Source organism: Delphinus delphis, chromosome 14 (assembly GCF_949987515.2).
Source record: "Delphinus delphis chromosome 14, mDelDel1.2, whole genome shotgun sequence".
NCBI classification, from domain to species: Eukaryota; Metazoa; Chordata; class Mammalia; order Artiodactyla; family Delphinidae; genus Delphinus; species Delphinus delphis.
The window spans coordinates 29,388,876-29,403,124 of NC_082696.1; the positions used below are offsets into that span (position 1 = coordinate 29,388,876).

Genomic DNA, 14,249 nt, shown 5'->3' on the forward strand with positions numbered 1-14,249 from the left:
CATGAAAAAAATCAGTTGGAGGATTGATGTTAGCAGTGGTTGTTGGCACGCAGGGTGCCTGCGCCACAGGATTACTAAACCCAAGATGGGTCGATGGGAGATTACAGAGGCGAGTTTTCCAAGGAGTGGGGCAGGTAGTGTTGTCACTATTAATACTGTGAACTTACTTAAAGAGTCTAGAAAATTTTCTCAGAAATTGTTAGCTGGGTTTTGATGAATTCAAAGAAGGGGTTCTAGGGGAAGCATCTAGTTGGTAGTATTACTGAAACTGCAAGGTAGTGTAGGGGCTCACAGCCAATCTGAGCCACATGCAACGTGAAGAAGGAAAATCAGTCAGGAATGAAAGGATGGAGCCCACACTACAGAGAGGAGCAGGAATATGTCACTCCTGGAAAACAAAAGAAAGATAGCCTTTGTATCTTACATTCCAGTTTCCAGGAAGCCAAAATGCAATTATCTGGCTCTGTACAGTAAGTCTCCTTTGCTTGAATTTATTTTAATGGGTTGATATTTCTTACAATTAATAGAGCCTGTAGAGAATAGGCATGCATTATTGCTATAAACCATACATTATTGCTATAAACTATAAACTATACAGTAAGGATATTCCTGTACTTCCTTTTGTATATTAAACTTCAGATTCTTTTTAAGTCTAGTTCATACAATATGTAACATATAAAATATAAAGTTTACCTTAGAGTTCAACAGCAGAAAATGTTTAACAGCTACCAGTTTTTACTGAGTACATATTGTAAGACACAGCCTACGCTTGGTACTTCAAATATATCCTCTCTGTTAATCTTTACATTAACACACTGATGTGCATATTATTTTCCATATTTTATAGATAAAGAAATTGAGACTCAGAGAGGATATACAGCATGCCCAAGACCTCATAGGTTGAAAGTAGCAGCACCAAGACTTGAACTCAAGTCTATTTGATGCCGGAGCCCAGGTTCTTTCTGTCACATTATATGTTTCCCATTTTTAAAAGTAGCTTTAATTTTTTCACACTGTGAAACCACAATTAGGAATGCATATTCTTGCAATAAAACATTTTGAATGGTTTTCAAAAACTACTCAACTCAATATAAGCTTCTACTCTGACAAATCTACATTACCATATTTAAAGGAGACCCCTTTCTAAATAGCACAGAGAATTATATTCAATATCCTGTGATAAACCTCACTGGAAAAGAATTTTTAAAAGAATGTATATATATGTATAAAGGTGCCCCTTTTTATCTTCCAAGATGTCACTTTCAACCCATGTCATAAGGCCATGTGAATACTAGCATCTTTCTGGACAATATAAAAAACAAACTTATCCATAAACACAAAAACTCTTTTAAAAAAAAGAAAAGAAGACTTGCAGGTCACATGCAGCTGTTTTCTTGCTTCTTGTCTGCATTCTTCTGTAGCACAGGTGGAATTTATTTCTAGCAGACTTAAATATCCTCTTCAAACCCAAGGAAGAGCATGCTTTATACTTGTGCATTTAGTCTCCTGTAACTCAGAAACCATGATTCCTTCTGCACAGAGCCTGGTAATGAGTCATAGACTGTTTATTTACAGGCTGAGATTCCACCAATTCTTCATGACCCAAGAAATGCAAAAACATCCTAGACTTTCAAAGGCATTCACTCCCATGCCAGCTTTTCTCTTTGCATAAAGTGGACAGTGTGTATGCAGGGCTCTGTGTCCCAAGCTCTGAGTCTGCCTAACTAGCCAATTTTCATTTGGACCGTCAGAATGCATTTAAGGGCAAGAGTTCAGGTATTTGCTTTACTCATAACTTCCTTTTTTATGTAATATAAGCCTTTTCATCCTCCTTAGCTGAAAAATTGGAATAACAAAATCAGCTTTTACTTAAATAATGAGAGTATAGGTTGCATTAGGGTAGGGATTATTTTCTATTCATTGCTTTTTTCCTCTACACTTAGAATTGTGTGGGGTACTTAGTGAGTGCTAAGGATGAATAATAAAATAGGAATAGGAAAAATGCTGATGAAGTGATTTGAATAACTCGGAGTCAAGAGTACTCTGGTTCAACAAACACTGCTTGAGCATCCAGGAAGTTCAGGGACATTTCTAGGAATCCAGAAAGTATCTTCTGAGAGCTTGGAGGCTAGTAGGAGAGCAAAGGGATGGGTGGAGGGAGACGGGGATTAGCACTGTGATGTCAACGTGTATGGAAGGTTTCATATCTGCATGTGCAATGTTAGAACTCCCAAATGAGTGAGGTGTGTGTGTGTGTGTGTGTGTGCGCGCACCCATGAGCGTGCAAGAGGGTGGGGAGGAAGATGCCCTGCATGGATACAGAAAACCACTGTGCGAGAAAAAATATAATAAAGCCATTTGGTCAACTTAGATTGGATGAAAGTCATAGGCATGTCACTACTGGGTGCCAATTCCCACTCTCTGGAAAAAGCACATCCGTCCACCTTAAACCAACACATTTCAGATTAGGAGCCAAGAAACCCTTGTCCCAGCTGCAGTCCTGAGCCAGTTTCTCCCCTGGCTCAGTTAGGCTGGGAGATGTGGATGCTCTCTGCTGCACGGTGTCTATGTCACTGATCAGGTGGCCAGACAGTCCCAGAAGGAGGCCCTCACTAGCCCATTTCAGCAGACATCATCAGAACTGGGCTCTGCTGCAGAGAAAAGGAAATGTTGGAGGAAGAAAACCCCTATCAACAAGGATCAGGGAAGTGGGCCATGAATAATGGGAGCTATTCTTGCAGTTTGTCAGTGACCTCATGCCTGTCCCTGAGGCCAGCCTGAATGCTTGCAGTGCAAGTGACCCGTCTGCCAGAGTGACCTCAGGCCCTGGAGTAACAGCAAATAAAGCCATGGACACACTGTTCTCTGGACACTTTTACAGTCCTTCCTTTCCAGGGCTTCCTTACAGATCTAGACGAGTCCTACAGCTCTGGCCCTTTCTTCACTACGACTCTTAACAGATTATTTAGATAAAACATGGTCTCCCCGCCCAAAAAATGTGAGTAAATTTTTAAAAAGTGTATCTCTAAAGCATTTCTCTAAATTTAGGTTTTCAAAGCCCCCCCCCCTTTACTTTGAAAACAAAGGAAAAAAAGCCCAATGAATTCTCCAACCGTTATTTGAATAGTACAGGACTCAAGTTTCTGTTAGATCAGTTACAAACCATGGTTAATGAAGCAGGAAATTATTTCCCTCCAGTAAGCAGAAGAATAAAGCCATACGGCCACAATAAAAACATCTAATACCATTAATTATACCAAGAAATATATAGACTCTTTTTCTAAGGAAAAAACTCTACCAGTAAGGATCAAACATTTTACTGGATGATTGAATGAGGGTTTTTCAATGCTAGAATGTTGAATTGAAAAGAGCAAAGCATTAGCATAATGTACACAATAAAGATAGCTCCCTATGAAAATGATGGAATTTCGGAGTCTTGAGGGACATTCAATGTCCTCGAATGCAAAAATACCATTTTATGCGCAAGGCTGGGAGTACTATGTTAAGGGCCTGTACTATAGGCTGAAACCTGGGTTTTAAACTCCATCTCTATCACTTACCAGTCAATGGACTTTAGGCTCAAAAATGGAGTTAATGATACCCACTGGAGGGTTACTGAGTGAATGAAATAAGATCACGCACGCAAATTACACAGAATTTGGCACACAGTGTATCTTTATGAATGTTAGCTATTACCAAAGTCACTTCTACAATGCTGTCAATAAATGTCTGATTTGTCTGTTTGAAAACCTGTAGTATCAAGAAAATTGTTTTCTTAAGAGGAAGCCCATTTCATTTTCCACTCACTTATTAATCAGAAAGTCTTCCATACATGGTTTCCATGCAACTTTGGTCCTGGAAGAAATTTAACCCATTGACATGGGGTAAGTCTAAACTTTCTTTCCCATAACTTCCCTTCAAACCTCAAAGAGGAATGTCCCAACTCAGAGCCTTAAAGGTGCAAAACATGGCAGGAATATTAAAAGGATCACTCTGGACCCATCAGTATAGTCTGAAGAGTACACTAGCTTTGCTATCAGACACTTTACAGTATGAACATACACTGAAACCCAGCCAACCAAACCCCTATGATTTGTCCCATGTAATGCTTTACAGCCCTGTTTTCTCTCAGCCACAACACATGCCGTTGGCATTTGGAACCTAAGTGAACAGCTTTTCATATGTTCCTCTTAAATGCTATCTTGTTGGATTGAGTCCACTGTTTTATCTTGTCCTGTCAGATTCTGATTCTGCTGTTCCAAGTATTCTTTCCCTGTGCCATGACACCCATAAACTTTCCTAGCATGCGCTCATTGCCAAATCACAATAAACATGTTGAACAGGCCAATGTCAAGGACAGGTCTTGAAGAAGGCACTAGAGTTATATCTTTAGATCTATATCACTGGGAGATAGTTATTGAGCTAATAGCAGTACTATCTTTCAGTCTCTATTTTTCTGTATTTTCCTCATAAATATATCAAGAGCCTTTGAGACACACGCTGTTGAATGCCATATGTGCTAAGTATAATGCAGGCCTTTGTTCCTCTTTTCTGGTATTGCTGTCAGGCTATTCTGGCATGGCTTTTGCTTAGAGAACTTATGCTGGATTCTCATGATCACAGTCCTCTTTCTAATTATTTATATTTAGTTATCTAAGAAGGTAATTTTATTTTTTTGAGATGGATTTCGAACATTTTAATTTTGAAAATTTTTATTGAAGTATAGTTGATTTACAATGTGGTGTTAGTTTCAGGTGTACAGCGAAGTGACTGAGATATACATATATATGTATATACACACCTATATATGTGTGTACAGTGACGTGATTCAGATATATATATATATATATATACACACATATATATACTCTTTTTCAGGTTATTACAAAATATTGAGTGTAGTTTCCTATGCTCTACAGTAGTGGATCCTTACTGTTTATCTATTTTATATATAGTAGTGTATATATGCTACTCCCAAATTCCTAATTTATCCTCCCCACCACCTTTCCCCTTTGGTACCCTTAAGTTTGTTTTCTATGTCTGTTTCTGTTTTGTAAATAAGTTCATTTTTTATCACTGATCTAAAGTTTATTGTGTCACACAATGAAACAATGAAAAAATGATTTCTCTTTAGAAATCTGATCCTAAAATACACATATGGCATGTGCTTTATTAGATAACAATATGGATGGGGAAGGAGGAACAGGAATCTAAGTCTATGATCTACTACTTAGGAAAAGTTAATGGGTGTGTGTGTAGATGGTTTTCCTAATATCTTCTCAGGTTTACACGGCTCTCGAAATAACACTGTGAGTCCTCCACAGACAGGCATTCTGTACTCTCTCCCTTTCTATGCCAAGACATTCTGTATCTTTATGAGGTTACTCAACCCATTCACTTTGAACGCAAGGAAGTTAGCACCTGCCACGGGGGATCAGAATGTGAAATGTGAGGAGGGAGCCCTGTGATAAGTGCCTGACCTTTTACCAAACAAACAAAAAAAACCTCTAAGAAAACAATGAAGAAAATGCAGTAATAGACCAATATACCAACCAGAGTGTTGTGCTGCTCTTAATACAAGCAATTAAAGTTCCACTCCACAGGAAGCAATGGTTGCTTCCTGTGTGTAATTCACAGAACAGCCAGCAATGCCAGGAGACATCAGGGAACTCCCCCACTGCCCCACCCTTATGACCCCATAACATGATAGTCTCCACTAAAAAAAAAAAAGTCAAACAGCCATCTTAGTGATAGGAACTTGGGGCCCACTGCTCATCTGACGTAATACTTCACGGAGCAGGTCCAAACACAATGCAGGGCCCTTGAAATCAGCAGGAGCTCAGCACTCCGATCCATGCCAAAGAGCAAGATGAGAAATGGGGCTGGTATAAATATTCATTGGGAAGTTACGGCCAACCTCCTTGTGCTGTGTGTTTAATGCAACTCAAAACTGCTCCACCTGGTCCCTTCTGGCTCCCTCATGTCTACCAGGGGCTGGCAGCTGGAAGGCAGGCTGAGCTTAGAGATCTTTTAATTTGCTGTAGCACCAGAGGGACAGGCAGGAGGGATGACAATGCATATGCTGGGATTCAATTACAGGGCTGTCTTTTTCCCAGGTGGGAGGTAACACTGACTGCAGAGAATTCAATGCTTCATCTGTTAAGGTCCCTTAGGAAAAGATGGGTGGTTTGCAAAAGCTGGGGGTGTGGAATAATGCTCTATGGTCGGCCCTCAAGACAAAAATCTTGGCAAAAATTATCAGGCAAATTGAATGGTATTTTGTTAGGCTCACATGCAATCTTTACTTTTCTCATTTTCCAAAGCAAAATTATTCTGTAAATTCTGCCTAGAAAATACAGATGGCTGCTCCTAAATTCTGAAATCAGTTGATGGGTAGCCTATAAAATGTAGGATGAGAGAAGCTTTGAGATCACTGTCCCATGAGTTTCACTGCCAAAAAGGTGTTTAAATATTGCATAGAGTTAGATGTGTTCCAACCATGAACATTTAAGGGGAACACACACTGTTCTGAATTTAAAGCACTGAACAGTCCCTAAAAGCTTGACAAAAATAACTACAGTGTAATTTTTTCTTTACAATAAAATGGCATAATGGCATTACTCTTTAGGACCCTAAACTCAATAATCTGTTGTAGTTTGTTGGTGCTAAAGGGGGAGGGTGTGCTTATTCTAACTGCTACAAAGCAAGGTTCACCAAATACATAAGTGAGGTTGACTAGTGTCTGCTGGATTATTTCTCTATGAATAGTTACTGCGCTACTCATTACAAACCAATACTATCTATTTCTTAGAGTAGATCTATCTGTGCTATTACTTGGGCAAACCTCCTAGGTGGATGGCTTCATTTTTATTCTGTATTTAAAAGGAAAAAAGAAAGCTGCATTTGTTTTTATCTCTCAATTTCATGCTTGCCCTAGGACAGCCTTTTCTCCCCATGGTAGTTAGAGTGGAGCTTTGCAATAACCAACTCAAACCAAGTTCATCTTCTGCTCAAAACCTTCTAACGCTTTCCCATCGCTCCTAGAGAAATTCCCCAGTTGCTCACCTGGCCTCTCAGGTCACTTCCTTATGTGATACACCGATACACCATTTCCCTGACCTTGGCTCCCAAGTGATTCCCTCACTCATGGAGCTCCTCCAGCCCATGGCACACCATCTCCCCAACCCTGACCTGCCCATCTTCAAATATACCCAACAGGCTCCTAGAACAGGCTCTTGGCACTTGACGTTTCCTTTCCCTGGAGCACCATTCCCTCAGCCATCCTCCTTGTCCTGTTCCTCTGCTCAGACCCCCCTATTCAGAGAGCCTTTCTCTGCCCTCCTTATAAAACAGCAACAACCTCACCCAATAATTACCCACTATCTAATTTATATTATAATTGTACCATTTATACTGCTTTATTCTTCTTCAAGGCAATTATCTCCCCTGACATAGTATATATTAATTTATTAGTTAATTGTCTCTCCCTCTAGAATGTATGCTCATGACAGGAGGGGAGTTTTTATTCCTGGCTGTATCTATAGTGCCTAGGACTGTGCCTGGCATATAAGTGTTCAATGTGTGAATAGATTTTCCAGTAATTTCAACTGACTGACCTAGTTAGTCCTAGTTACCTAGGCTTGATCACACACCTCAATATCACTAGTTTTCTGTGGCATAGTTTTATTGTTTCTTAAAATCAACTCTCTGATTAAAAAAATACAGTTCAAATATAAAGAATTTTACAATGTGATTGACAGACTCTCTAGTATTTTTCGTCTTTAAATTTGAAGAATAGAGTAAATTAATAATTATTTAATGAGTGCCTAGCATGTAATCAGGTACTACGTTTTCTATATTTTTAGTAAAAACATAGTTTTACCTGAAATTAAACATTTTCTTATATTCTTTCAAAATCCAAATTTTAGCTTAAGATCAAGTATCTTAGTATGTTCAGGCTGCTATAACAAAATACCACAGGCTGGGTAGCTTATAAACTACAGAAATGTATTGCTCACAGTCTGGATGCTAGGAAGCCCAAGAACAAGGTGCAGCAGGGTTGAGTTCCCCGGTGAGGGCCCTGTTCCTGATTCATGTTTTCTGCTTTCCCACTGTGTCCTCACATGGTGGAATTGGCAAAGGAACTCTCTGGAGCCTCTTTTATAAGGGCACTAATCCCATCCATGAGGGCTCCACCCTCATGATCTAAGCACCTCTCAAAGATTATTTCCTGATGCTATCATTTTGAGGGGTTAGGATTTCAACATATGAATTTTGAGGAGATACAAATATTTAGACCATAGCACCAAGCAATGAGGTTGAAAGTAAAACTGTTCTATTTTCAGTCCCCAAATATTTTTTGAAGCCTCAGTAGAGTATAACATTTAAAATCTCTCCTAAACACACATATACACAGACACCTAAAATTAAAAATAATATTATTTTCTTCTTTAAAATATTTATGAAATTTAACAACTCTGTGAGATTAAAAACAAAAACAAAACAAAACAAAAAAACCCCACAGCTTTGTTTTTCTGCCTTTAAAGTGATTGGAAACTCAAGAGGGCTTGACAAGTTGACTAAGTTCATACAACTGGTCACTGGAAGAGCTTCAACAGAACCTAATCAGCAGCCATGGACTAGACTTTGACACAGGAATAGGTGGTTGCAAAAAAGCACTCCTCTTTCTATTTCCCCCCTCTAGTTGCTATATAAACATTGTTCTTCCTTTCAAAACCCAGAATTTTCAAATTAGAGTCAATGCTTCGTATTTTCTTTCTCACCTCACAGCAATCTTCTTTCCACTTCAATCAGTTTCCAGAGTCTACCTAGATTCACCTCCTCCCAATTCCTAATATAATGGGCTTTTTCTTTAACTCTTAGTTTGGCCCCTCTTTGGCATTTCGTATTGTTAATGACTTCTCCTCAAAATTTCTTCCTCTTAGGCTTATCTAATAATTTTGTAGTGGTCCTGTTGCCTGGCTATGGGTTTGCCATTTTTAATTCATTCCCTTTTACCTAAAAGAATCTTAATTTTTGTTTAGGTATTTATTTCCCACCAAAAAAGCTCAGCGTCTTAGAGAAAGCTAAGTCTACCCTCATTTCCAGGAGATGGCAGCCTAATTCATCTTTCCAGTTAATGATTGTTTCAGGAATCCTAAGGTAACCATATTTGTGCCAAAGAGACCCAAGGAATACTTTGCTGGAGACTTGTGGGTAAGTTCCTCTTCATACTTCTCAGAGAGCTTCCAGATCCAAACTGAATCTTCAGCTGGATGTGAACGAGGGAGCGTGGAGTGTTGATTTCTACCCCCAGTCATTTTATCCCCAGTGGAGAAATAGCCTTAGGGCACATCCAAAACTGTGGAGGGCAGAGCAAAAGGAGACAAAGGAAAGTGATTTCTCCATGAAGTTATTGAGCCCCTGGATCAACCACTCAGAGGCCTTTCTACCTCCGGAATTCCAGTTATGCGAACCAATAAATTACCTTATTGTTTAAAGCTCCATGAGTCAGCTTCTCTATTACCTGCACTTGAAACCATCTTAACTGATACAACTACTCTTTCCTGGTTTCTTGACGTCACATCTGGCCATCAATTTTCAGACTTCTTCGTGGGTCATTCTTGTCCTCTTAACCTTTTGATGCCCGTAATCTTGCAGCCCCAGCCCTCATCCCATGTCACTCAGGGAAACACCCTTCTGGGGAATTTCCACACATATTTATGTCTTTAACAACTATTGTTTGTTAATCAATTCAAAACCCCTCCCTCCTCAGCCCTCAAATCTCTTCTAAGTACTGGATCTTATCTACAATGCTCTACTTGTCATCTCCACCAGGATCTCTCACAGACTCTTTTAACATTCTCTGCCCACAGCTAAACTCATCATCATCGCTTTCACACCTATTCGTGCTCTTATCTCTAACTATACTATTAAATTGGTCACTCAAATCAGAATCCTAGGCGATTTCCTCAAGCCTTCAGTCTTTAGCAGGTTCCTCAAATATTCTCAGTGCTTCTGCCTAAATAGATTCCAAATTAGGAATCTATTTAGTACTTAAATTAGGTCTTCATAATTCTTCACCTAATCTTTGCTACAGGCTCTACATATCACACAGAATCTTAGCAGTTCACTCATTCTTAAGTGTATATCAAGTAGGAGGGGCTCTGACCATACCTTGACGAAGGAACAAATAGTTTCCTGGTGTTTCCATCTTCTCTCCAAATCATCCTCCAGACAATCATCAGAATTATTTTTCTCAAATACAACTATAACCATGTGACTTCCCTTCTTAAATTCCCTTCCCTCCCCACTACCCCTCGGGGGGAAAAAAGTTCTCTAGTGGCTTAAGTTCAAATATTTAACAAATATGTACGACACTTAAGATTCTGGGTTAAGAGCTTTAAAAGAGTGCGTTATGATTTTCTTCTTTTAACAATTGCATAATTTAGGAAAAATATAAGTATCGTCATTCTACTCTGAATCCAAGAAACTGCATCAGTTTACTCTGAGCTAGAATATTCTCATATCATTTTTTATGCTCTATCTATCTAGACCTAGAATGATCTTGATCTTTCATCTTATAGTAATGTACAAGAATTCCAGAAAACACATGATTGACTAAGTGACACTGTCAGGTACAGAAATCGCTACTTTTCGGAAGCTGTATCACATTCTTTAAAATTCAGTGATCACTCAAATTTGTTCATATTTCCTTCCAGGTTGTTCTTCTGAAGAAAGGACTATTGTTTATTATCCCCACCATATAGTAGACAATTTTGTACCTTTATTTATTATTTGACAACTATTTGGATGCCCAGGTGCCCTCAGTTTTCCTTTATGGAAAAAAACAAGTCTGTGCTTTTGTGGTGCTTACTTTCTAGAGTGGGGTAGGAGAAGAATATACATCCCCTTATATTATAACCATCATTCACTTTGAAATGTTGCAGTGGGTTATTTCACCTATTTATAAGACTGGCTACAATGCAGTCAGATTATGAGTGCTATAGATCAGAAACACCAAAGGTGGCCATGGGAGAGGTGGCTCAGCCACACAGGTGTAACTTTAACAAGACATAAATTATTAGCAGAATTCAGATACATGGAGGCGAGAAGAGAGGGTATTCTGGTGAGAGGATAAACTTGAGCCCTGGAACACAGCTGGAATGAACACACCTTGGCATGGGGAAGTGGGAAGAACAGGCCAGCTAAAACGGAGAATGTGTGTTGGAGAAGAGAAAAATGTTTGATTACTAGCATAGCTAGAGCTTTTAAAAGCCAAGCAGTGCAATCTGACCAGGGCGGGGTACTGTAATTAAAGCAGTCATTGTAGGGGCTTAGTCTGGCTAATCTGCATTAATATGGCTTAGAAAAGAGGGAGAAGTTATTGACACAGGCAGGTTTGGACGCCGATGCAACAATTCAGGCAGGAAGTTAAATGGATTTTGACTAAGTTGGCGATGACAGGATTGAAAACAAGTGAAAGGCATTAAGCATATTTTGGTTGGAAAATTACAACTTGATGATCAGACATCTAAGTCAAACATTCATTTATTCATATGTACTGAGCATCGCAATTTGAGTTATTAATATTTCTCGAGTATCCAACATATTTACTGAGCACCCAACATATTTACTGAACACCCAACATATTTACTGAACACCTGCTAAGTAACTACCATTCTACCTGTTAGTAGACTCAAAAGAAAAAAAAGGCATGGTCCCCACACTCTGTGACTGTGGTCACAGTCTAGCAAGGCAGCTGGAACAACAGCACAGAACAAGGGCAGCGCTGTGGACATTGGCAGCAGAGATGAGAAGTGATTAACTTTGCTGGGGTTTTGTAACTGCACGTGCATCTGTGTGCAGAGATAAAAGAAGGCTTCAAGACTGAGTTCTGAGTGATTCCCCTGGTATCAGGGGGACACGGGTTGGTGTTGGTGAGGGAGTTCAGAAGATGGGAAAACAGGTTTATTCAAAGGCCCGGAGAAAGGAAATGGCCTAGTGTGTTGCGATACCTGCGAGTAGTAAAATATTTCTGCATCCTAGAGATTAGGGAGCAGGTGATGAAGAGCACATAGAACTCCTTCACCTCCGTGATGAGGACGTGAGTTGTAGTCTGCTGGCAGGGAAGAGCAAGTGGAGAGCTGGTAGCAACAGTGCGGTGTGGTCAAAACTACCTTTTAGAAAAATATGCGATGACCACGTCGAGGCTGAATTAGAGAAGGGAAAACTGGAGGGGGGCCCAAGATGAGAGACTATTGACCTGCTGAGGCAGGAGGTGAGAAGAGACCAAACTTGAGCATCATAGGGGCAATGCAATGACGGTCACGCAAGACGCTGGATCACCAGAACCTGGAACCTAATTAGACGTGAAGAGAGGGAAATTTCAGAGATCACTCAGGCTTTGAACTCACTGGTTGGAGGAAGGATGGAACAAAAGAGGAAAAAAGAATTGAGGTTGTTTTCAGTGAAAGTGAGTTGATGTGTTGCTTTGAAGAAAAGATTTCCAGGTAAGCAGTGCAGGACCTCCTGACCTCGGGGTAAAGGAAAAATACCACTGATTTCAGTTCTTCAACTGTCCCATGATCTTCTACTTAGGCTTGCCTGCTTTGTTTTCCTCATTAGCTTTTAGATTTGCCAACAGATATCTAGTTCTCGCACCACATAATTACTGAACACCTATACATGCCAGATACTGTCCCAGGCTCTGACTAATAACAGGTATTATTTCATGTTTAATGTTTTGCTTATGAGAAAGTTTATGGATATATATTTTTTTTCTCTAAAAAGGTCAATCAATTCAATAACTGGAAACAACACAAATGTCTGTCAAGAAGTGAATGGCCAAACACCAACCAATAGGATACAGCAACACAAAGGAACGACCCACTGATAGATGCTCACAGCATGGAGGAAAGTGAAAATCAATAGAAAGGAGATATGTGCTTGCAGGAAAATGAAGGTGGGGGAAGTGGAAAGGAGATAGGAAAAATTATTGAGAGGCAGGAGCAAATTTTGGGGGTGATGGATAAGTTGACAGATAATTGTGGTGATGGCTACACTGGCGTACACATATGTCACATCATCAGATTGAACACTTTAAATATGCATGTTAAGTATACCTCAATAAAGCTGTCTTTAAATAATAAAAATCATGAGTATCTTTAAGTGTGGATTATGCACTTATTTTTTTTTCACTTCTCCTTTCAACTTTTTAACAATATGTCTGTATCCATACGGCAATATTAAAATATTCAGTAGCTGTATCAGTGAATCTTTCTGTTTTGTATCTCTTTAAAGACCTTCTTTACTAAATACATATATATATGTTCAATATATATCTACTGAATCACTTCACCGCACACCTGAAACTAGCACAACTTGTAAATCAACTATATGTCAATAAAAAGAAGTTAAAAATAAATAAATAAATAAATGCCTCTGAGGAAAGATTTTTGTATCCTCACAAGTGGATAGTCGCTGTCACAAAAGAAGTTGACTTTAATTTTCTTCTTCTGCTTTCTTACATTTTAAATGTGATGCTATAAAACCATATCATCTCTGTAATAAAATTCATTTCAAAAATTGTAAAAATTATAAAAAAGCACACTGGCCAGGCACACAATTACTTTCCTAATAATCAGGGAACAGCAACTTTAAACAACAATGAAACACTGTATCAAACCCATCAGACTGTCAAATACTACAAATCAGATAAGGTCAAATGTTGGCTAGAGTGTGGTAAAATGGGTAAGTCTCATGCTTCTGGTGGAAATGTAAATTGGTACAGCATATTTGCAAAGAAATATTGCAATATCTAATAAAGTTGAAAATGTGTTTATACCATTAATGGTTGCAGAACTATTTTTCAATTTTCCATTATTCTAGCTACTGGTGCCATTTTTTGTTTTTGTTTTTGTTTTTTTTCAGTACGCGGGCCTCTCACTGTTGTGGTCTCTCCCGTTACAGAGCACAGGCTCCGGACGCGCAGGCTCAGCAGCCATGGCTCACGGGCCCAGCCTCTCCGCGGCATGTGGGATCTTCCCGGACCGGGGCATGAACCCGTGTCCCCTGCATCGGCAGGTGGACTCTCAACCACTGCGCCACCAGGGAAGCCCCTGGTGCCATTTGTAAAATACTGGAATACTTTTTTGGTGTATTTTGTGTAAATATTCCACAGCTTAGTTCATCCCTCCTAGATTTCTCTGGAATCCCCTCCTGCCCCTGTCCTTCCTCTTTCTCCTCTC

The 14,249-nt window shown here is 39.4% G+C and overlaps 1 protein-coding gene across 1 annotated transcript in view; it reads right to left on the minus strand.

Moving 5' to 3' along the window:
- The window catches only part of EYA4 (EYA transcriptional coactivator and phosphatase 4), a 259,130-nt gene that overhangs the window by 72,153 nt on the left and 172,728 nt on the right, over window positions 1–14,249 (minus strand). The gene's annotated exons all lie outside the window — the stretch shown is intronic.